The sequence below is a fragment of the Amblyomma maculatum genome, chromosome 11, assembly GCF_055883805.1.
Source record: "Amblyomma maculatum isolate TAMU_Amacu chromosome 11, ASM5588380v1, whole genome shotgun sequence".
NCBI lineage: Eukaryota > Metazoa > Arthropoda > Arachnida > Ixodida > Ixodidae > Amblyomma > Amblyomma maculatum.
The window spans coordinates 95,298,081-95,322,313 of NC_139354.1; the positions used below are offsets into that span (position 1 = coordinate 95,298,081).

At 44.8% G+C, this 24,233-nt stretch overlaps 1 long non-coding RNA gene across 1 annotated transcript; it reads right to left on the minus strand.

Annotated features, from left to right (window-relative positions):
• Positions 1–1,436: 1,436 nt before the first annotated feature.
• Positions 1,437–14,983, minus strand: LOC146174436 (uncharacterized). Its single transcript, XR_014701731.1, has 3 exons — positions 14,827–14,983; positions 10,618–10,715; positions 1,437–1,538 (listed from the first exon to the last, which is right to left on the minus strand). It is a non-coding gene; the product is annotated as an uncharacterized LOC146174436 (long non-coding RNA).
• Positions 14,984–24,233: the final 9,250 nt, after the last annotated feature.

Genomic DNA, 24,233 nt, shown 5'->3' on the forward strand with positions numbered 1-24,233 from the left:
TAGTCCAACGTCACGGCGTGATGGACGTAGCGAGCGCGAGCCGACGCGGCCCAACGTCGCTGACGCGCAAACAGAATCTCGCCTATTTCTCGCCGACCGCCTCAGCCGCGTCGGCCATCCATCCCAGCATTCCTCACGCGCAGTGAAGATGGCGGCTTGCATGTAGACAGAGACTGCGCTATAACCACGCGCGCATTTCAGACACTGTTGCGGAAAAGCTGCTAGAAGGAATTCGAGGGCAGCCCTGCGTTAATGATACCAAGCGGATTGACTATACACAGACGTTCAAAGGAAAGAAAAATGCCTGGGATGCAAACTGTCAGTAGTGCGGCTGGGCACAGCTGTGAGTTCTTCGCTGCGGTGTGTGTACCATGCTCGTTCTAATGCATTGCTCTAGAAGGTGTAACGATGGTGTTGTTTCACTTATCAGCAGTACATTCATTGGAAGAATACCAAAAACTGCGGAAGCGGCTTCGCATAGAGTTGTGACCGGTACACGCCGGAATCGAAGGCCGTACTCGATTTGGCCTCACGGAACGTCAGCGGCTCAACAACCAGGGAATTCGCGAAATTTATGGAATTCTACAGGAGCTGCAGCCAGCCGAGAATGTGATCCTCATTAGTGTGTAATCTCTAACTCCTCTGTAATCGTACATACACTTAAATTTTGATTAGTTTTCAGTAAAACACGCACGTACACAATCATCGTTCCGTCTGTAGCCGTCGTCGACGCGGGCTCAGGCTGTTGCTGGGCTGGACGTCTCCACGGCTGCCTGTAAATGCTTTGTGCCATTTGAACATTCGCAGTAAACACATCGCGTCATTGCCTTCATCACAATAGTAATTAGTGCCTTGATAGGCTGCAGCCAGGTCCCTGTAGGTGCCCTATCGTCTGCTCGAAAATGCACCCCAAAAATGTACCAGCCCTCGAGGGCGTCTTGTGCGCATGCGCGCCGCGGCATCGGGCACGCCAGCCGCGCCATCCTGTAGAAGCGGCAGTTTTTTGATGCGCCCGTCATGGCCGACGTGCCGTGGCTGACGTCGCAGACTTAGCCAGTTGCGTCGAAAACGTCGGACTATATTAGGGCCTTTAGTGCAAGGAATGAGTGCACTCTGAAGGTGCAAGACATTAGTCTGATCTCAAACGATGAGACATTCGGCATGGAAATGCTACCATGCTATGGTGATACTCTGCATGGTTGCAAGGCTCCTACATCACACCTCATGTTTGTGTTGTGCATAATACTAATATGCCAGCTTTAGGCCTTGTGCAAGGCCTCAATCAGTTTCTGCCACAGTTATGACACAAAATGTTTTGCAGAAATGATGCTCTCCATGAGATGAGTCTCAAGTGCAAAGAATGCAAGCTTCCAAAAGATACATGTGGTCACCTGGATTGGCTTTATTGGCTGATACAGTGTGGTCACAAAACATATGCTTTCGGTCCACCAGGTTCGAGCTTGGATGCAGGTTTCCTTCTTCAGCTGCTCTTGGCCTGTTGGATTCGAGCTTGGATACAGGTTTTCGCTGTGCGACATCTGCAAAATGCAAAAAAAAAAAAAGCAGGACTATATTCCAAAATCCGAAAATTCAGCTGTCTTTACAAAACATTCTGAGAAAGGGGTAATTAGGTGCTCTATTTTTAATTGATAACAATTCAAAAAGTTTCGATTCTGAACTACAGAAATATGACGAACTGACACAAGAATACAGGCGTTCAGCATCAGTCCATCACAAAATCTAATACCTTAGTCGAACAGATATTTCAAGGGTCTTTGAACCATATCCTATCAATCAAAGACATCTGAGCACTGCTTCATGGAAAGCTACAATAACTAGAGTGAACAGAGCAGTCCAGAACTGGAGACTGGACTTTGAGAAATAGAAGTGTGCATTCTAGATATGGCTTAGCACACAGAGCTAGGAATAAAACCAAACCTGAAATGAAAGATTATGCAATTCTACATATATGGTCATAGAAGAAAAACAAAATTGCACACAGAACAGTACGGAAAGTATATCCTTGTACAAAAACAGTTGATAACACATCTTCAAAAGTGCACGAGTATTATTTGAGCCCAGCAGCGAATTATCAATGGCAATAGCGGGGTACAAGAGCTTAGTGAGATGATGGAATCTTTCAATGGTGATCGAGAATGCCATGTAGAAGTGGCACAACTCTCCCCAAGTTTACTAAAAGCTTGGTTAGGATTCATGACGGCCCCTCAGCCTTCCTTCCAATAATGTCGAGAAATACCCTAACCACCCGAGGCAGTGGAAACAGTGCATAGGGATCAGGTTAACTGATATTCACAAACATGCCTTGACTAAGACCTTTACTCCAAGCGGTCCTCGAGGCCCCCTTTTTTTTTTTTTTTTGAAATGAAGTTCCACTTGAATTGCTCCTCGAGTGCATGAGAAAACAGAGCATCTAGAAGTGGCAGTGACACTACTATGGGGACACCTAGACTTCCACTTGCAAACATGGGGCATCGCAGCTTTCACACACTGTGCAGACTTCGTTCTACTGCATACCAAGCCTTTCATGAAAGTGGATACAATAAGGATTCACAGACCCACTCTCTGAAGCATTGGCTCCGAGAACCTCAATCTGACGCAAAAATACTGAAACATCGTTTCAAGTACGACCAAGAAAAGCCTCCTAAGTTTCTGCGGCTGACGTTGAGCATGGATAACTATCGTCAGTTGCAGATTTCAATGCTGTAGTTGATCATCGCATTATGCTACTGTGGTGTAAACACATTTCAAGTCATCACCAGATACCTTAGCAACATTTCAGAGCACGCCGAGTGCCAAGTTGCAGAAAGCATTTGATGGCTAACAGCAAATGAAACATGTGCAGTGGTTTCTGTGAACCACTGTGGACAGTGGTGCAATCGTGGGGAATGTCATATTGTAAATAGGAAGACAGCGAGGTACCAGAGGTGCAGTTGTGCCATGGAACACCTGTGCTGCACACATCAATGGCTTTCTGATTGCCTCAAATATACTTGTATGTCTAGATGCAGTGCTGAAGGGGGGGGGGGGTCAATTCTGTCTTTTTAGCTGTGGAGAGATATTTGCAGTTGGTGGAAGGCATGGCTTTTCAAGTGCGCTTAAAATTAAAGCTCCTAGCTTGCTTGGAAACAGAAGCGGCATTTGCTTCTGGAAAGACAAATTTGTTGGCTTGGGTGCATGCGCTATAACATGCTTCTTTGAACCTCACATGTGCTCAACGCTCGCCGCTGAGCACTCAGAGGGCAAATATGCAACTAGGTCACTAGAGTTCACAGCAGTTCGAGCAGTTCTCAATGCCTAAATCCTGTTCTACATCAGCCATATGTCACTGGCAGTGAATGTTGATAGATGTGAATTGTTTTCAGCCATTTTTCACAGCTGACTTGTTCATGCAGTCTGCAAAACATATTTTACTAGGCTGTGACTTTTTTTTTAACGTCCAAAAGCGACTCAGGCTATGAGAAATGCTGTAGTGGAGGACTGCAGAAATTTCAACCACCTGGAGTTCTTTAACGTGCACTGATGTCGCACCGCACATGGGCGCCTTGCTTTTAGTCTCCATCGAAAAGCGGCCGCCACAGCCTACTAGCCTGTGACTCTTGAGGCAGCTTGTCGATGCTGTTCACAAGGACTTGGCATTAGAAAATGAGCATGTTACACGTAGTGGCATGCACTTTCCGGGCCAAATTTTGGCCTTATGGCCCATTCGGTTGGGGGGACGAGAGCAGAGGTGCCGAGCAGTACAGAGAAGTACAGGAGCACGCCGAGCGAGGGTGTAATTTTCCTCCCACGGGAACGCTCTCTGCGTGTCGAGAGCAGTACGCCACGACCATTGTGACCGCACTTCCCTCCCCAGCATTCTCCGCCTACCCGCAGTAGCAGCAGTTGCAACCCGAGAAGCAAACACTCCATGTAGAACTGCTTTGCATGCCTTTGTTCTCACAGCGCGGCGATCTGCCTCCTTTGGCCCTTTCGATGCCAGCAGTGACTCTCAAACCTGAGCAATGCTTTGCAGCCACCATTTAGAGCGTCACCGACTTGAGAAAAGAAAAAAGATGGTGCGGATACACCGCTTTATGTCATGTGACTTCCTCTACACTCGCTTTAGATGAGGGAGCAGCCGGGAGTGCATTCAGGTGCTCTCAGCAAAGGAAAAGACCTCCTCCTCTACCATTGGAAGCCAGTGATTCTACTCCTGCTCTACCACTGGAGGACACCCACTTGTCTGAGAGCACTTTCGAAGTGCTCTCGAGGGCGCCTGCTCTCCCGCTCGAATTCGCCATTAGTCTTGCCCCGTATGCCACTTGTGCTGTCTGGAGTGGAGAAATATTTCTGAAGGGTAAGTCGGAAGAAATGCTGAAAAGCATTCAAGAATTTGAACTGAACCTTAAGTAAAGAAAAGACTGTTTTCTGCACTTTATGGAGCTGAGGTAGCGTCGAGTGGAGACATGTTTTTGAATTTGGCCACAAGGGTAAAATTTGAATTAACTATTCCACACGCAAAACACTCATGTCCTAATGTCAAGTCCTCTGAACATTCAGAAGCAAACAGGCTGCATGAAAACGCAGCTGTGAAAAACAGCTGAAAACGCTTAATGTTAGGCAAAATGTCGCTGCTGCTGTGATATTGTTCATGTAGAGCATGACATATGCATTGAGAAATGCTGTGAAATTTAGTGACCAAATTTGTTTATTAAGATTTGATTTGAAGTTGCTGCTACACTTGATCTTTAAGCTTGCAGGGCTCAGGGGAGAGGGAAGAAAATATGCGTGCTTCTTCGCTACATATACACCCAAACCAACAAATTCAACTCGCTGATTTCAGTTTCCAAACAAAGCTTGGAGCCACAATGGTCACTGCACTTGAAAAGCCATGCCTTCTGCCTACCGTGAATATGTCTCCACAGAACAAGTGAACCAACCGCTTTGACAGCACCGTGTGTCCATAGAGTACATGGTACCCTGATGTGACAAGCAAGCCATTGATGCCTGTAGCACAGATGTTGACATTGTTCACAAGGCTCAATCGCGCTACTAGTGGCCCCAGCTTCCTTTACACGTACTTCTTCATCATCATCATCAGCCTGATTATATCCACTGCAGGGCGAAGGCCTCTCCCATATTTCTCCACTTAACCCGATTCTGTGCTAGCTGCGTCCACTTGACCCCTGCGAACTTCTTAATCTCATCCGCCCACCTAACTTTCTGCCGCCCCCTGCTACGCTTTCCTTCCATTGGAATCCAGTTTGTTACCCTCAGCGACCATCAGTTATCCTCTCTTCGCACTACATGTCCTGCCCATGTCCATTTCTTCTTCTTAATTTCTACTAGAATGTCGGTAACTTGAGTTATTTCTCTGACCCACTCTGCACGCTTTCTATCTCTTAATGTTACCCCTACCATTTTTCGTTCCATAGCCCTCTGGGTTGTCCTCAACTTAAGTAGAACTCTCTTGGTTAGCCTCCACATTTCAGCCCCATAGGTGAGTACAGGCAAGATGCAACTGTTGTATACTTTCCTCTTGAGCGATACCGGTAAGCTGCTAGTCATAATCTGAGAGTGCTTGTCAAATGCGCTCCATCCCAATCTTATTCTTCTTATTATTTCCTTTTCGTTGTCCGGATCTGCGGTTACTACCTGTCCTAAGTAGACATATTCGCCTACTACTTCCAGTATTTCGCTACCTAATGTAAACTGCTGTTCCTTCCCGAGGCTGTTGAACATTACCTTAGTCTTCTGCATACTGATTTTCAACACGTACTTGCTAAGACCAAAAATGGGAAGACTGCAAAAATGGGGGGGGGGGGGGGGGAGGAGGCAGCATTTGTGTACAAAAGGGGGAGGCGGCTGCTACTTTCAGGCAGTGTCTGATGCGTCCTAATCTAAACATCCTAAGCATAAAAACATGCAGCAGCAAGCATGCAATGCGTGTCTAAAGGTGTGCGTCCGTCGAGATATCTGCAGGCCGCCACCAAATGTTCTCACTACGTCTCTATAGCCAGCGCAAAACTGATCTGCATGCCCACCACCAGTTTTCTCTCAGTACCATCGGAGCGCTGTTTAAATTTTTTAATGCAAAACCATAACTAGCCCATTTACACGTAATTTCGTCCGTGACCGTCGTTGGCTGCGTTGGTTCCGAAAAAAAAAAGAGCAATCACGCCATTGCTGAGCATAGAGCAGCTTAGTAACATAAGGCATGTGGCTGAGCTCAATAAGAAGGATCAGATAACATGACATTTGGGCAAAGCCTTTAACCTCAAGTACACTGAGTGGCTGCCCTTAGCTGAGATCGAAAGCAAAGCCAGCACAGCATCTATATCTACTGTGGCTGCATTAGCTGTGCATCACTGCCTACAAGAAGCGCAGTACACCAACTGTTTTCGCAGCCAGCGACGCCTACTCTTGCTCGGCTAAAGTCTGTTTTGATTGATTTTCTGCTTAGCCAATGATGCCGATGGTGCTAGTGTGGCCTCTGATGGAGATGCTTGAAATTATAATGCGGCTGCTGATTCCTCGGTGCTGGTTCCGCAAAAGCCATTCTTTGCAGGCAGAAGCCCCTTATCGGAAGATTTAGGGCAGTGATCGTGCAATCAGAAAGTTTGGTCAAACATCTGAAGTCTTCTAAAAAGTCGGAAGGGTTGGCTGCAGGTATGTATGCAACATGCCTTCCCCACAAGTGTGTCCTTGTCTGTGGAAGCCACCAAGCAGAGCAAACTTACTATTAGTCCTCAAATTTGTACCGTAGCTCTGCACTAAGTAGGTTCTGAAACACTGCTCATATACTTAAAATGTGCAGCACCACAGAAGTATGTGATGATCAACTACAGCACTGGAGTTAGTGATAGACCATGATTATGCCTACTTGGTGTCAGAAGCTGGGATGTCAGGAGGAATACCAAAGCCATACCCAGAAAAAATAATGTGCTAGAAGTTCGAAGTTAACCAGGTTTGACCTGGGCTGTCACTCAGCCAATGCTTCAGAGAACAGATCTGTGCATACTCACTGTATCCACTTTAGTAAAAAGCTTGTAAACCCGCAGAACAAAGCCCACAGAGAGAACAAATGATAAGATGTCAAGTGTTTACAAGTTGAGTGCCAGTCTATGAGCCCTCAAGGTCACATAACTGCCAATAAATGAAAAGCAGGCATTCAGGGCTACGTGGAGTTGAAGTCAATGTATTCTTATGAAGTCAAGATTTCCTGTCACTATACTCAATCTCACAAGCTGTCTGCTGCACCTGGCCCATTCGAGATCATATAGATTATAGTAGGTAATTGTGCTCTTAGGTGCCTCTCACCCCTTGAATTGGCCAGGGAGAAAGTAGGAGCACAATGACCTACTTGGACCCTTTGCAAAACTCAATGCGTCACCTATATTATATAGCAAAATCTTGGTGGGAGAATATTTTTGCACATCTTGGGTGCACAGTCACGTGATACATGGGTGATGTAGCCTATATGTCACATACACATATCTCCTAGATTTTTTTTTTTTTACAGAGGCATGCTGCTTAGTCAAAAGACGCGATGCGCGGGAGTGTAGTGCACACCGATTCTGTGCGTTTGCAATTTTTTGTTTTCGTTCTGTTTCTTCCGATAGTTTGGTGGAACGGCTGGTATGCAATGCGATGCGGGATTCTGGAGTCGTGAGTCTGTTTTTTCACAGCATGTCACCGGGATGGTGCGTTTGCTTTCTGCAGTCTAAAAAAAATGTGCAAGAGTACTTGCCGTGTGCGGGGCTGCATATATATTGAGTACCAGAGTGAGAGTTATTTGCACACACGCATGCCCATACGTGCCCATACACATGCAGTTTTGTAGTGGCGCAAAAAAAAAGTAATTCTGTCAAGACAGAGCATCTTCTAAAGGGCACGTAGACTTTGACGTTTGGATTAAGCAATAGAATTATACAAGATGTTTCACATAAGGTTTGCTTTATGGGGTTTAACGCCCCAAAGCGACTCAGGCTTGTATCACATGGGGGGCTTAACTCAAGGTACAAAACCAGCCCATGTGCGGACACAGAAGCAGTCAAACCTTCGGTGCTACAAAAAAAAAAAAAAAGCAAGCATGCACACTGCTCTGTGCTTTGCCGAGGCAGCTCCAAGCCATCACTCACTTGAAACCGTGCTGCCTGCGTTGGCCAGCCTGCCCCCCCCCCCCCCCCCCTCGATTCATTCATTTTTTCCGCACTGCTAAATAAAAAAAGAAAGCATGCATACTGCTGTGCGTTTAGCTCGCAGGACAGCTAGACTCCCCTCCCATTACCTCCACTCCCCCTTCCCACCCGCCACTCATTTTAAAGGACCAACATCCCAGCACCCTTGCGTCCTTCCCGCACAGACCAGGCAACCCTTTTCTCACTCTCTCCCAGTAGAATGAAAAAAAAAAAAAAGCCCATGCAGGACATGCAGGAGTGACATAGCCACGTCACTTTTGTTTCAATGAGGTTTGGGTTGCTTTGACCTGAGCAGCAGTATAGGGAGCGCTCAAGATTTGATTGCTTCTGTGCGCAGCACGTTAGAGCACAGGGCTCGATCGGCCACCCTTGTACCTTAAGTTAAACCCGTTGTGTGAAACGATAGTGCCGGAAAATTGTTGGTTCATAAGCTAAGCCACATCTTTTATGAATTTACAACTTAACTTCAAACACCAACGTTTATGTGCCCTTAGAAGATGCTCTGAGTCTTGACAGTTATTTCTTTTCTGCCACTGCAAAACAGCATGTGTGTGGCGTGCGTGTGTGCAAGTAACTCATGCACTAGCCTTGCATGTTTTCATTACAATGAGGAAAACAAATGCACAATCCCTGCAGCGCACTGTGAAGAAGAACACTCTTGACTCCATGTCCTTGCATTGCTCGAATACCACCAACGCCACTAAACCACCGGAAGAAAAAGAATGAAAGATAAGCAAAAGATAGCAAATGCACAGAATCGGCGCTCACTCTAAATTCCCTTGCATCATGCTTTTTGACTGAGCAGCGCTTCTCTCTCAAGGAAAAAAAGAATACAAACTCCACAAGATATGTGTACGTAACACATAGGCTATGTCACTGATGTATCACATGATTGTGCACTGAAGACATGCAAAAATATCCTCCCAATTCCCTTTGGGGCAGAGGGTGCAATGCTGAATATTTCTGTATCAAACCTCATGTTATGCACGAATCTGACGAGAAGCATGCCTTCACTATTGAAAACCAGAAGGGCGGAAGTGGGGGGGGTTATGAATTTTGTTACTGAGTGGAGCAGGTAATGGATGTGGTCATTGTCACAAGAAATGTCTCCTGGCAGCCACCTATTTCTGCCCCCAAAACAGGTTTGGTCGCCACAGTGAAGGGGTTTGCGCTGAGCAGAGAAGCATTGCAGAAATATTCTGCCAGAAAAACCCCATACTTCATTCATGGTCTATGATTACATATGGCATAGTATTATCAATAACACTCCCCTGTTTTCTCTTTTCACTTTACATACAAATTATATTCGCACTCAGTTTAGCTACCAAAAAAGTGCAGGGGGGCCTTTTAGAGAGGAAATTTGTCAGAGCTGATTTATAAGAAAGCAGCCATCAACGGGTCTAGTTGAAGACAGGAAGACCAGAAAAATAACCCTCCAGAAAGGTCTTCAAGGAGTTCCAATTTGAGAAAAATTTATTCACAGTAGTTTTGCATAAATGTGTGAAATTTAGGAAAACAAAGACAAACATGCTGAAAAAAGAAAAATTAAATAGGGACAAGAGAGGTGGCAACTGCGAAAAAGAGAGCCACCTGTAACCGTGGTCTAGACGCATGCCAGGCTGTCACTTTGGGTTTATATTATATAGGCTCATGCTCTCTTCGATTGTTCCCTCTGAAGTGCACTTTTAGTTTTCATGTAGGCTTGCTTTTAGAGAAAAACCATGCAATTTTTTTGAGAATTTTAAGCAGCAAATAATTTCAGGAGTTCCAAAGCTCCTTGAAATAGTTCCTGAAAACCAAGCGTACTCAATGATATCAAAGACCTGTGTAAACCACACTCCATGATCATCATATTGAAGGGAATGGCTTACCAGCCCAGCCTCTGGGGCCTGTGCCCAATAAAGTATGGATGCATCATGTAGAACTTATGAAATCAGCTGGTAATGACATCTGTTTCAAAACTTCTGGCTTTTCCTATCTTAAAGTAAGCTCGCATTTTCAGTAAGTAGCACTTTAGTGGATAGAATGCAGTAATTTATAATAAAAGACAGCTTCAGCTTGTCCTCAATGTCCTTTTATTACTCTAAAGCTGAACATGAGCTAAGAGAGACATCAAGAAGGAGGGCTCTGGGTTAATTTCCAGAGCCCTCTTCCACAAAAGTTCTTCAAGCTATGCAGTGGCACCAAATGTGGGCAGGCAAATTTGCATTTTGCCTATATCAACAGGCCACAGGCACCATTCCACTCCGCATTCTCAAACTCAACAGCCAAATGTCATAGCCAATAAGCAACGGCAGCAAGCAAAGAAAACACTGAAGAAACCTAAATGTCAAAATAAACATGAGAGGTCACAAATGCAGTAGTGGGTTAGGCAAATAAAAAACTACGCATACTGAAAGATGTCTTCAGTACTTACATCAATGTCCTGCTTCTTGCCCACCACAGCACAGCACAATTCCGGCAAAGGGTATAGAGCTTGAAGGAGCCATTGCTTACGAAGCCACATGGAACTTGCTGCAAGGTAAAATGTACCATGACACAAGAAATTAGTGAAAACGTAATATGGTGCAACACGTACATGCAGAGGCTTTGTGAGCAAGAAATAAAGGCACAGAGTAGGAACACCACAATACTGTTTTTTTTTCTTGAAATGATGCACGACATGCTGGTGCAGGCCACTGCATGAAATTTGCCTCTGCCTGCTAAATAATCTTAAATTATTATTTTTTTAATTAAAAATTTCACTTTGGGATTCAATTAGTTGAAGGGCGATTGCCTACAATGCCAGAGAAGAAACAATGTTGACATCACCCGAGACATACCAACAGTGAAATAAAATAACTCATTTCACTCCATCTCGTCGCCAGCCTGGCAAAAGAGCAAGTCAGGCATCACAGTGCCCCTAGTTACAAATAAAAAAGCATTTACTTGACCTTAACTGCAAGTGCATTTTAACAGCCTATCCATAATCCACCAGTTCCCACTAGGTTCGAGATCAGACAAGCCCTCCCTTTCTTTATGCTTTACATCGAGGGAGCACCTTAATTGGTACTGCAGGGCCTAATACATGCCTGCAACTACAATACTACTTTTCTAAGAGATGTGGAACTTCATTAAAATTCATTTTATGACCGAAGTAGCAAAGATTGTATTTTATCTTGAAAGAAGCAGCAAGAAAAAACAAGGGTATGAAAGGAGACAATACGGGCACTAGCTTACAACTAATGTTTATTGAAGCACACATGAAATATATAGAGAAGACGAGCAACAACGCGAACCACTCAATCACTGATAAGCAAAAAGCAAGACATGAATCACTAAAATTTAAGAACAGTTCCCTATCTAGATAACCCAACTCACTGCATGGTAACATGATGGATGGCTCACTAACACATTCATTACCTAGTTGTAAAATATGTCTAGCTTCAATGATTTCTCAGCTGATTTGCAATGGATGACAGCCAGAATGTGCACAGCAGAAAGAAACTGAAAGCAACCAGTGCATTCTTACAATGCACAGCCAAGTTGACCTCTAACTATATCTACTCAAATGGAACCGTTCGGAAGTTTTAGTGATTCATGTTTTGCTGTCTGCTTATTGGTGACTGAGCGGTTTGCAGTGTTGCTTGGCATTATATATTTCTTATTTTCATCAATAAACATTAGTTGCGAGTTAGCATCTGCTTGCTTCTTTTCACGTCCTTGTTTTTTCGTGCTGCTACTTTCAAGATGACACCTTACCAACTCACCCAAATTACATCCTTATGATTGTATTTTAGTCAGTGAAATTTTACTTCATGTGACACTAATCAACACACATGACCACGTTTCATGGAACTTAAAGCCAATCAATGAGAGCCTCATCATAAAGCATGAAAGTTGGCTCAGATATGCAGCTCTCCATGCCAACACAGCTTGCACAGACATGATTTTCTGTGGTAAACAAAACACTGGGCTGCTGCAAGGGCGGTACAGAGCAAGCAGAGGGTGCTCTGAAACTGAGAAGAAATGTGGCATTGAATCTTGCTGTACACGGAGGCAATGTTTTGGGGCTATGCAGCCGAGTCTAGGTACGAAAGAAAAGGAGAAAAGTTTCTGTCCCCTTGCCGTGAAGAGTGGTTTGCTCACTATTTGGGCTAGGAGTGTACTGGGCTGAAGTGAAGGGAGGAAGTTGGAGAGTTAATGCAAGGTCACTAGGGCTGAAGTAACCCACTCTACATGGCAAGGGGAAAGAGGTATGTTGCCTCTTCCTTTCTGCCTAACTTCAGCTGCATAGCCACAGTTATCCCCGAGTATAGTGATGAGCTACCGTGATCAAGACTTGTAGAACTGAAAACTGAAAGTAACAAAGGGGTATGGCATGATTAAAATATCTATGGTGTCCAGGTGAATAGCACGCTGCACTCCAGGGTTGCTGACTGCGCATTTACTTATTTTATATTTAAAAAAAAACAGTAGTTAGTGAACCATAAATATAATACTTCTGCTATTATCAAGATTCCACAGCTCTGTAAACTGCATGAAGAAAGTGAAACTCAATAGCTTGCACTGACAACTCACCAGGCCCCCACTGGTGAAATAAAAGTGGAGCGAAATGTCATCTGCATTCACCACATTCATCATGAAGGTATTACAGACACTAAGCATAGCTCACCATCATAGCACTTCTGATATCATATCCAAGCCATCTATAAAGCTACCTAGCTTGTTACATGAACATATCAACAGATGACTTTTCAATGGTCATATGACTGACCAAATTCTCATGAAAAAAAAAATGTTTATGACTAAATCAGCACTTTTCTCAGAGTTCACTGCATGGGAGTGAGTTCGTCAACTGCTAGTGTTTCAGAAAAAGGGGTCATCAAACTGTAAGTAACCTGAGTTGAGTTGCAAACAACAAAATTTCGGAGAGTGGTGAGGAGCAGACTTTGTGGCATTACGAAGGTCATCTACTAACGCTAACAGTAAGCAACCTTGATTTGATGACAGGGTTCAACATGCCAAAGAAACTTAGACAATGAGGGTCAGCAATAGTAGGTAGCTCTGGGTAATTTTGACTATCTGCACTTCTTCAATGTGCACTGACACTGTACAGCACATGGGGACTTAGCGTTTTGCTACCACCGAAATGTAACCACCCCGGCTCAGACCGAGCCCGCGTCACCCAGCTCACTAGTCAAATGCCCTAAACACTGAAACCACCACAGTGGGGTGCAGGCAGCCTTGAAGAGGGTTACATTTACAGGCACGTTTTGTACAAGCCAAGCTTATATAAGCTGGGTATGGCCAAGCTGCGGCTAATGAGTAGCATGAGGCTCCTTGCAAAGTGCAGATACCGACAGCTTGGCACCTGTCCACCACCCACCATTTGCAGTATTTCTGCCTCAACAGCCAGCTTCTCTGTTCTTTCTCCTTTAAGTTCCAAACCACCTATTGTTTAGAATTCTTTTGAACAATGAAACAATATGCCACCCTTATGGACATACATCTAAAAGAGCTGCTCACGACTGTAACCATGCTCATTCGAGAATTTCAATATGCTTGCTTTACAAATGGGGCAGTAGAGGCATATTAACAATCGCGGCATGAGTTCTTCACTGTGACCACCAGCTTTGTTAAATGAAAAAAAAAAAAGTCATTATCATTTACTTTGCTCTTTGTAAAATGTTGCCTTTTTAGTCAAGAGTTCTCATTAAAGGTATGGCAGCAGTTGCGTAGGCCCATAGCTAAAGAGCTCTCTGACATATGCCCGCATTGTATTAGCTTGCTCGTATATTGAACTGAGCCTTAGCAAGCTTCGCGGTGATGCAGAGATGTTTGCCCATGCTAACATCTTGGCATTTCCATAATGGCGCAGATCAGTGTCTTCACTCTACTTGTGCTATGAGCATTCCTGTCATTAGCCCATATTGAAAGTAAAAAGGATGACAGCAGGCAATGCGACATATGCCAGCAGAGACACGTTCACCTGCTTTTCCTCTGCACATACAGTGAATTACAATCCCAGAAGTGAAGTGGTCTGCCTGCTCCGCAAAAGAGCACCTTTATCCAGTACAGATTGTGTCCCCATTGCGTTTGGAACTCATGCCAGCGCAAGTAGATGGTGCCCATGAACTGACAGAAGAATTGCCTGTTATTCTGTGTGCTAGCCCGTGCTTCGTCTACACGTGCCAGCTGTTTTTAAACCTGTAATAGGTCTGCATTTCTCCCGCTGCTTCTTGGGATGGCATTGACATCAACAGTTTATGCCATTCTTTCGTATAGCCGAGTGCGGGCAAGCAGGGTAAAATTTCTTTGGCACTATTCTCTAATAAAAGGAAGTCGCAGTTCACCATTTTCACTGTTTCAGAGTTCAGGAATGGCTTTAAGATCATGAATAGCACATAAAGATGATTTCCGCACAAAATCTTCTAGTCACACTCCGAGCTGAGGTCTTTAAAAAAGATTATTGCATAATACTGCTACTCTTAGACTTGCTGTCCTCAAGAGTAAGCACTAGTTCATGACAGCAATTTGCATTCATAGCAGTGGCAAGTAATAATCATCTATTATGGAGCACAGAGGGCACAGTCAGCACAGCAGAGCATGCTACTGGAAATAGAAGGTGCATCTGAACAAATACTCAAGCAAACTTCTAGCCGGTTCTGTTGATTTCGGAAGAGCAATCCACTGCTCCAGGGACCGATCTTGGCTCAGCAATCGCTCCCCATCTGCATTGGGAAGATGGGACCTGTGTTCCGGATCTGCATTTGGAATACAGTTACTCCAAAAAGAGCAGAAAATAATGTTCTGTAAATCACTAAACCCTGTGATTGGAATTGACTATTAGTAAAGTCTTGTCATCTATCACCTCGATCTGCTCATAATTTAAGTAGCATTATAAAAGTCTGCGATTCTGCAGGAACCTCTGATCTCACACCAAGAATTCAGTGCCCATAGCAGGCACAACGCGCATCTAGAGATGCCAGGTAATGTAACTCGAAAGAAATGTTATGCTAACTCTTCTTTACCTACTAAGAGAGCAAACAGTATTTCTGTCATCGAACCTTCTTTTAAACACTATTTCATGGCAATGGCAAAAGGCATTTCGAGTCAACTGGAGGTCTAACCTAGTACAGTGGCGATGAACGAGCCCCTGAGCCTGCCATGTGCCAAGGCGTAAATGCACTTCACTGCAATGTACGAGTAAACAAGTGGAAGGCTGGAAGCTTGAACAATCTGTTTCCAGTAAACAGTGACATTTGGGTGGTTAGGTTGGAATACCAAGCAAGCACTCTGCCCATAGCTTTATCTACTAGATTTCCTCTCAAAGGTATAACCAGCAAACAATGTCTGCAACTTAAGCCAGGAGTACAATCCCAGCATGTTCTGAATGTTCTGAAGACTTCGATCATCACATTTACTTTTTAATCATGCCAGTCACCTCAACATCAAATCAAAGCAATATATGTGGCAGCTTATGGAACCCTCGCACATACAAAACACACCGAGAAATGCAAGCCAGTCAGTCTAAAGGCAGCCTATCATCAGCATATTGTTCATGGCCTTCACAGGGCCACCAAGTTTGCTCCCTGACCACCCTATGAACATGCAGTGCTTGCACCCCAAATCGGGTTACAGAAAATGTGGCGGCTCTTTAAATGAAATAGGAGCAGTGCACCAAGAAAGGCAAAAGTTCGTCCCTAGCTCCCATTATGTCAACTGAAGAATGTGCAGAGTCAGACAAGAAATATGGATTTCTGAAAACATGTATTCTGTATAGAAATATGAGTGATATCTAGGAATCTAGGAAGATAGTGGTACCAGTGCAGTAAGCAGTCTGCCCCTTGTGCATCATGAAGGGCCAATGCTCTCGAACTTCCAAACCTTTTATCATGCCAAAACATGCTCAACCGATCAATTATGAATTGTGAAAGGCTACACACTCTAAAGTGGAAACAGTTCCATGCAAAAAAAGTAAAAAGAAGCCAAATGCAGAATGTGATGTGACTGTTCAAACAATGTCTGGAAGTGCATGTGGCAACCAAGCCATTCATAAATGTGGTAGCCATTCATAATCTAGATCCAGACACAACACTAATTCCATATCAACATCTACCGTTGCTTCTACAAAACATGCATAAATTTAAACAAAAACCCTACAACTGAATGATACTTTAAGCAAAGGCTTGCTTTGCTTGGAATTCTGCATGCACTCTTCATTTTGAAACTTGCATGAATTTCATATTCTCACATCTGTGATGAATCAGTGGTATACTGAGTACAGAAAAACTGCACATTTTGATTCACATTTCATATTAGAGAAGATGAAAATGGGGCATCTCAGCACTAAGATTTTTTTTCGCTTCATTTGTAAATAATTAAACAAGAAAATCAATACTATTGGTACTGTTGAATGCATAATTACCTTTACACCTTACTGACATTTCTGGACTGAAGGTCTGAGTTTGGTGTCTGTCATTTATATGCGCTTAGTAGTTTTTGGGGATTACTTCAGTCACGACCAAAGTATGAAAAAGAAAATATCAAGCCCAATACAGGCGAAAAAATTCAAAATAGCTCAAAACTTTTTTTTTCCCCTTCTGCTACCCAAGGCTCGACAATGGAGTTTAAGTACGGTTGCTGCTGAATCATACTGCCGTCGCATGTTCGCCGGCTCCATATCTCGTCATCCGCAATATTTATGGAACATAAGAATAATGATCTAGCCCTGTTGTAACGCAGGTAGGTTTTACCACTTATTCAATCCGTGTAGTTGCAACTGCACAAGCGCCGGATCTTCAACTGCAGCGCAACATAAGGCCCGGGTCGAGGCACTTGGAACTGGCCCATTCTAAATTCTTGCCGAAGGCTGAATTGCAGTAGGCGCCAGCATCGTGCACCCCGCAATGGTCTTACGAGTGATGATTTGTACGGCATATTCTACTCTGAGCGTGCAGCCCCTGGCACTAACTGTCTCTTTTCCTAGACACTGCAAACGCATTCACCCTTCCCTCGTCTAAAGCAAACTACCGTATGTTATAATGACATGCGCGTCTTGATGTTTACGAACTAGCGCTGTGTTGGCATGCATCATCAGTTCTGCGCAAAGTTTTTAGGAGAATGTACAGGGAAGATGGAAATTAACTTACCTCCGAGATGTCAAACGTATGCCGAGTGGTGGCCGCCCTCCAATAGTCCCGTCGTCAGCGTAGTGTTTGCAGTGAGAGCGCACAAAGGAAACGCACTACCTGTCGGGCACGCGAGCACACTTTTTGCACAGGTATGCACACAACCTTACCACGCTTCTGCACATCGCACGAGCTATTTTGTTGCGCTCTGTGCCTCGTATATCTCGAAATAAAGAGCCGCCAGCAGCAAGGCCCCCAACAACACACAAGAGAAAAAGGCGCGACGCCACCAACTCATAATGGCTACGGCTAGCACTTCGATCCGCTTCGGCTGCCTCGTCTGGTTTCGACTTGTTTCGGTTTCGGAAGTCGCTGACCTAACGACTTTGCTGCTCGCCGAACAGTGGCAAGCACGATGTCGGGCGTCTACGCGCTAACGCTGCATGTTTGTCGTGTATACGCGCCTGTAGTTTGTACATTCAAAAATTAGCAGTGCTAGCGAAAGACCACCGTGAGTTTCGCTTCTTTTCTCGCGATGCTGGACAAACTGCGTGCTTTGCTTGTCATGGACGTTAGGTTGACCGCGGTCTGTGGTTCGGCGAATCGGAGCTTTGGCCCAAATTCATTGCCAAGTTCCTTGCGAAAACTCCTGTTCATAAACAGTTACAGTGGCAATTGTTTGTTTGTTAATATTGAAAGACTATACGGCGTTTTACAGATCAAGTGATTTGTTTGGAAACAGAAGATGCTGAATTAATTGTGCTCGCTCATAAAAAACAGTGGGCGAGCCCAATTCGGCTCGCCCGCTGTTCCTTTATGGGCGCCACATCTATGGCTGTCAGCTCGAACTGGTCACCTGAGAGCGATAATTTCTTGTGTGATATGTGCCTCACTACTTCAGTGTTTAACTCTTAAATGGTGACGAAATTTTTGAATGCCTGTAGCTTATAGCAAAAGCAAGGACAGTGGGGTGAAAGCCTGAACTCTCAATCAGGAAAGATATGCGATATGCAAAAATAGCTTACCGGTCAAGCTTCAAGTGAAGGCAGTGTGGGGTGTTTGCACGCTCTTTACTTCAATTAAGAAACTGACCATACAAATATTTCAACTTATCTCTGTGGCCTACAGCATACAGTAAAGAAGCTAAAGCAATCAAGCTGCTCTTTCCATGCAGCATAATGATTATGCACTGCTGGTGGAAACTGCACAACATATATTCGTGGAGTTGCACATGCAGCTTTCCTCAATGCCTCTCGCGTGACGCAGCCTACAGTTACACTGAAAAATATGCCAAATAAAATACATTTCCTTGCAATATGATGATTCAGCATATATGTGTATAGTGTGCATAGCTTCAAGATGCAACACATACTGTTGGTATCGCCTCTCATAAAGTACTAGGATTTGTGTATCTCTTCATTAGTCTAAGATCACCGATTCAATCCTTTCTTTTTTTTCTTTTTATTTGACATTGAGACGGACAACATTTGCAAGTGTCATTACGCAGCAGAAAGCTTCAATTCAGAGTAGTGCAGTTCAGCAAGTTTTTGCTATAGTCTCAGGAAACTTAAAAATGGTGTATATAGGTGTAGATGTGCAAGTCAAAACTCAAAAGGCTGTAGGAGCTGTTTTGCTCAGCCTATCCTTGTGCTGAAAAAGAGAGTCAGGCTGGTTGGTTATAATGAGTCGATTAAGTGAACAGTGCTCTAAGATAGTAAGGGAGATAAAGAAGCAGAATTGTTGTCATCTTCTCTCCCATCCCATCTGTTAGTGCTGTTCAGTCGTTTGAGAATTGTCTTTCTGTGGTCTTTACAAGTGAATATGAGCTCGTGAAGTTTAGTACTGGAGTTGGCTTTCACATTTCTGCTATCACATTTACTTTTCCTTCTACAGATGAAACTACAAGCCAGTTCTTCATACAAACTTGTGATGCCTAATGGTGGTAATAGTGTGCAGTTATAGTGAGTTGTCTCCATTCATATGCAAAACACAATGTAAGGGAGATTTTGATCGCCAGTTTGACCGTCATCTGCTTGGCAGGCAACACATCAATGTTGTGCACACAGCCTTTGTCGTGCATCTATGGCTGCGTCCAACTTTCAGAAACGAACGGTTGAAAGAGAAGCAAATGATGCTATTAGATCTAGTTGAAGTATCTCGCTTTTGACATTGCTTTACAGTAAGCTTGATATGTCGAGTAGTTGTTGCTCAGCGTGCATGTTGTCATATAAAGATTTCTTCATAATGAATGGAAGCAAGCACTTTTCTACTAATGTTGAAAATGTGCTGCAAGCCAAGACCAAAATTGTGAAATATGAAAAAGTGTACCTGTCGCAAATAATCATGAAGTAATCATTATATGAAAGCTCTAACTTTGACCTCTTTCATATTGGAAGGACCTACACAGTCTCAACGACTAATTTTTTAGCATGCAAGCATGTACATGGCCACGTAGTTTGCATGCTCTCTTAGAGCATCTGTTCACGCACTGGCTCCATGTGCTTCTACATGCTCGCACAAATACGTGACCAGCTCATTCTCATTCAATCTTGCACAGTGGCTGTGCGTGCTTCTGTGAGCTCGCTCATGGGCTCATTCAAACTCACAAGAACTTGTACAATCTCATGCGTTCCTGCACAGTGGCTCTACGTGCTCTCATAAATCCACGTTTAATCTACCAAGAACTCACATATTCTTATACATTCTCATTCGCTCTCACACTTTCTTGTACAGCTCACATACAATTTTTTCAGTAGGGTGGTCGAAATTACTCCGTAGCCCTCCACTACGGCTTCTCTTTCTCTCTTTCCATTCTCACTCCCACCTTCCTCCCTTCCCTTATGTCGTGGTTGCGGTGTCCACAGAAAACCAGTGAGACAGTTACCGCGCCTTTTCCTGTCTATGAAATAAATCAGGTGGCTCCAGACTATAGTGTACTAGAATACTAGAGATCGTCTAATTATTTCCATTTTTTACATTTTAGTCTAGATGACTAATTTGTTTACAGGAAATGAAAGGCGCTCTATTTGTCACAATTTTCCACGGACCACTGCACCTCAGAAAATTACGTGTCCACAATGCGTCTCCAGGCTGCTTTCTATGGCGGGGGCGTTGCTGCAGCTTTTCGGTCGAACGAATTCGCACAGCAAAATGGATTTTGAAGAACTTTACTTAAGGTAATAAATACGTTATCATAGACGAAGTGGACACGAATGTGCGGTCATGTGTAAATCTGTGCAATCAATTATTCATTATATCTAGACAACTGTCTCTTCTGTGTTATTGTTTCCTATTTTCATTATATCTCGAATGAGGGAACACCTGTATTTTTGCGTATTTTTGTTGTTTGTTTGCCACATGCTTGCATTGTACACACTCCTGCGAGGGACCGAGAAGGTCCTGGAGTATATTAAAAAAATTAAATAAAGTTTTGACATAGCAGCTTTCTGTATTTCAAGGTGCGAAATGTGGGAGCTATAAGAATTTGCTTTGCCACTTCGAAATATTTGATGTGGGCATAAAACAAGTGCAAACTACTTCGCGCTTTTAGTTATGTCTGAACATGGGATTTACGATGAAAAGCATATTCCTACTCGAATAGTTGTGCTTTCAGCTCTTAAGACCTAATCGGTTCGCTGACACTGACGAGAGACTGTTTGGAATACGCCTGTGCCAAACGAATCACTGGAGCTTTTGTTTCCTTGGACCAGGCAAACGTCTTCGACTGCGTAGAATATGGTTACTTGTTCACTATGCTCCGCTCATTTGGTTTTCCTGACGAATTCGTTCAGCTGCCATCACGTTAGCAGCAACACACTCTGATTTCAAAACAATCATAACGGACTCGCGAGGGGCGTGTAGGGACTTTCAACAGGGCTGGGTCCCATACCTGGCCTACCGGCTACTAAAAAATCAGCTCGGACCTGACCTACCGACTACTGCAAGACAGCTCGTATGTGGAAAGTCCATCCCGCCGCTTCATAGTCTGGGCTTCGGCCCATTCTGGGCCAGAAAGAAACGAGGCAGCAGATGCCGCCCGCGCGCTTTCTAACCGGGCAACCTCGTGTCTTTCCTCCTCAGAAGAATTTACACCAGCCTACACTTTCAGAGAAATTACGCAGCTGTACCAAAACAGGCACAATATTTACCCCCGCCCGTGTAAAGGGCTAACAAGAGCGGAGGAACGCGTGTTTCTTCGCCTCCTTACGAATACTATGATGTGCCTGGCGTCAAACACTTTGACAGTGCCTTCTCCGTGGAGTGCCCACACTGCGGGGAAATGTCCTCGGACCTTTTCCACATGGTGTGGGCGTGCCCCTCCGACCCTGCCTTTGCACCTAACCAAAACACCACCCGGGAGGACTGGGAGGCGACCCTACTCGCCTGCTCCGACCTGAAAGCCCAAAAGGCCTTGGTCAAAAGAGCAATAGCGGCAGCGGAAGCCACTGTGGTCCCGTACTAGGGAATCCACCTAGTGTTTGTGAGGGGAAGGGCACTAAGCCTGACCCCAGAGCAACCTTCATGTAACTCCATATTTTATAAACGTTTTCACCACCACCACCACCAACGCGGCCTTCACACAGATCTTAGCAGTGAACTAGTACTGAATGGCCAAATTGCCGGCAGCTTTCCGATTACGCGGGGAGTGCGTTAGTGGTGCCCGCTCTCGCCAGTACTCTTCATACTTTCGCTCGTCCCGCTCATGCGTAGGGTCGCCGCGGACAGGCGTATTCGAGGTTTTCCATCAGTAGGACAGGAGACTGTCGTTGTATCTGCATACGCGGACGACATTTCACTCTTCGTGCGTGACAATGACAGCTTCATTGTTTTTGTGAACATCTTTTCAGAATACGCAGCTGTATCAGGAGTGCAGCTCAACCCGAAGAAAAGTAACGCACTCCGCTTCGGTTAGTTCAGGGGCCCTTCAGCCGCCACCTTACCATTTGTGGACGCAGTGCGTGTACTTGGCGTGCTGTTTGAGCTAAGCGGAGTCTCGCCCCGGATACGGGACGTAGTTCTCTCGCGAGCCACGCACGCCCTTTCTGACGCAGCGCGTTTCAATGTCGCGTTCGAAGCTAAAGTTAGTGTCGTCAAGACACGAGCACGCGCTTTCACCTTTTATGTGACGCGAATCGCGACAATCCCGCGCCGGGTGGTGACCAGACTCGCGTCCCTTATAGGGACTTCCGTTTGAAATGGCAGGACAGCGCTAGTCGCCCGTCACTTCCTACACCTTGCAAGGAGCAGGGGAGGCCTTGGCCTGCCGTGCATCCAGGCAGTGGCTCGAGTACACGCTGGTAGAGAGGCTAGTAGCTGACGGTTATACTGTTTCCCCTCGCTGGGGAATCATGTTATGTTTAGTTGATTATGCATATCTAACCTATAGTGTTTTGTATAGTGCTTTTTTGTGAGTAATGTGCGTTTTTGTATGTATGTGTGTATGTACCCAATAAATTCTTTTTATGCCACCGCATCCTCAAAGACAGTTCACGCGCATCACTCTCAGGGGGAGCATGAAATCATCATTACGCCTGTCATCACGCCTACACTGGGCACGGCAGCACTACCGCCGTGCGGTGGAATAATCGCTTCGCCTTCATTGCGCATATTGTCGACACAGCGCTGTTTCACACCAGTGCTGTCATCGGCTGCCTGCCCGAGGGAGAAGCCTTCTACCTAACATCCAGCAACGTCAGGAGCCACGTGCGAGGCGCTTGACGCCGCTTCTGGAAGATTGCTGCTGTAAATGACCGTCACCGGGCAGCGGCGTATTTGGGTTTGCTCGGTACGGTGGCTCCGCAAGGGACAAAGCAACAGAAGAGACGAAGAAAGCGGGCTGTTCCGACTAGCATCTACTGCCCCCAGGAGCCGAGCAGCCTAGCGATTAGCGGCGCATGCTTTTTCAATTGGCATCATGCTGGACGCGGCACTAGCTTGAGAGCCTATACTACTACTACTGGTTGGTTGGTTTGTATGATTTAACGTCCCAAAGCAACTCAGGCTATGAGAGACGCCGTCCCAGGCAGCACATTTCATCGGCCCAATAATGGGGATTGATTGGGGATTACTGGCCCACAAGTGGCCCAATGGTGCCATTGAGCTACCAATAATGTGCAGCCACGCTATACCATAATCATTATTGGCCCAGTGAACTTCACCCATATCCGTTATTGGCATTCAACCGGCTAAGAGCGCTCAATAATGCCCATTCATATTGAACAGTTTGCCATTATTGTATACACAATGAGGCAGCCTGGTCATTATTGGCCAACCAGCTGCAATTGTTTGCCAATATCTTCCACACCATGGTATAACCTGGTAAATATTGTCCGGTCAATAACAACGGCTTCTCAATATTGAATATATCTAGGCATACAGTGGTCAATATTGTCCAACCAACTTTGGCGGCTTCCTAGCATTGTAATATCTTGGTTTCTAGTGGTCGATATTGTCTAATGAGCCTTGATGGCTGACCAGCATTGCACGTATCATGGCATAGCTTGGCTCATATTGTCCGGCCATTATGGTTGCCTCGTCAACATTGAATATATCTTGGCATACATTGGTCAATATTGCCCCACCAGCTTTGGTGGCATTATAACATTGTATATATCTTGGATTATAGCGGTCAATATTGCCTAATGAGGTCTGATGGCTGGCCAGCATTGCACATATAATGGCATAAATAGGTTAATATTGTCCGGCCATTATGGTTGTATTGTCAGCAATAAATAAATCATGGCATATATTGGTCAATAGTGACCCTCCTGTCATGCGGCCTGCCAACAATGTATACATATGCATTATATTGTTCAATATTGTTGGATGGACTGTGATGGCTAGCCAGCATTGCACCCTAATGGCATAGGTTGGGCAATAATGTTCTGCCAATATGATTGGCTTGTCAACATTGCATATA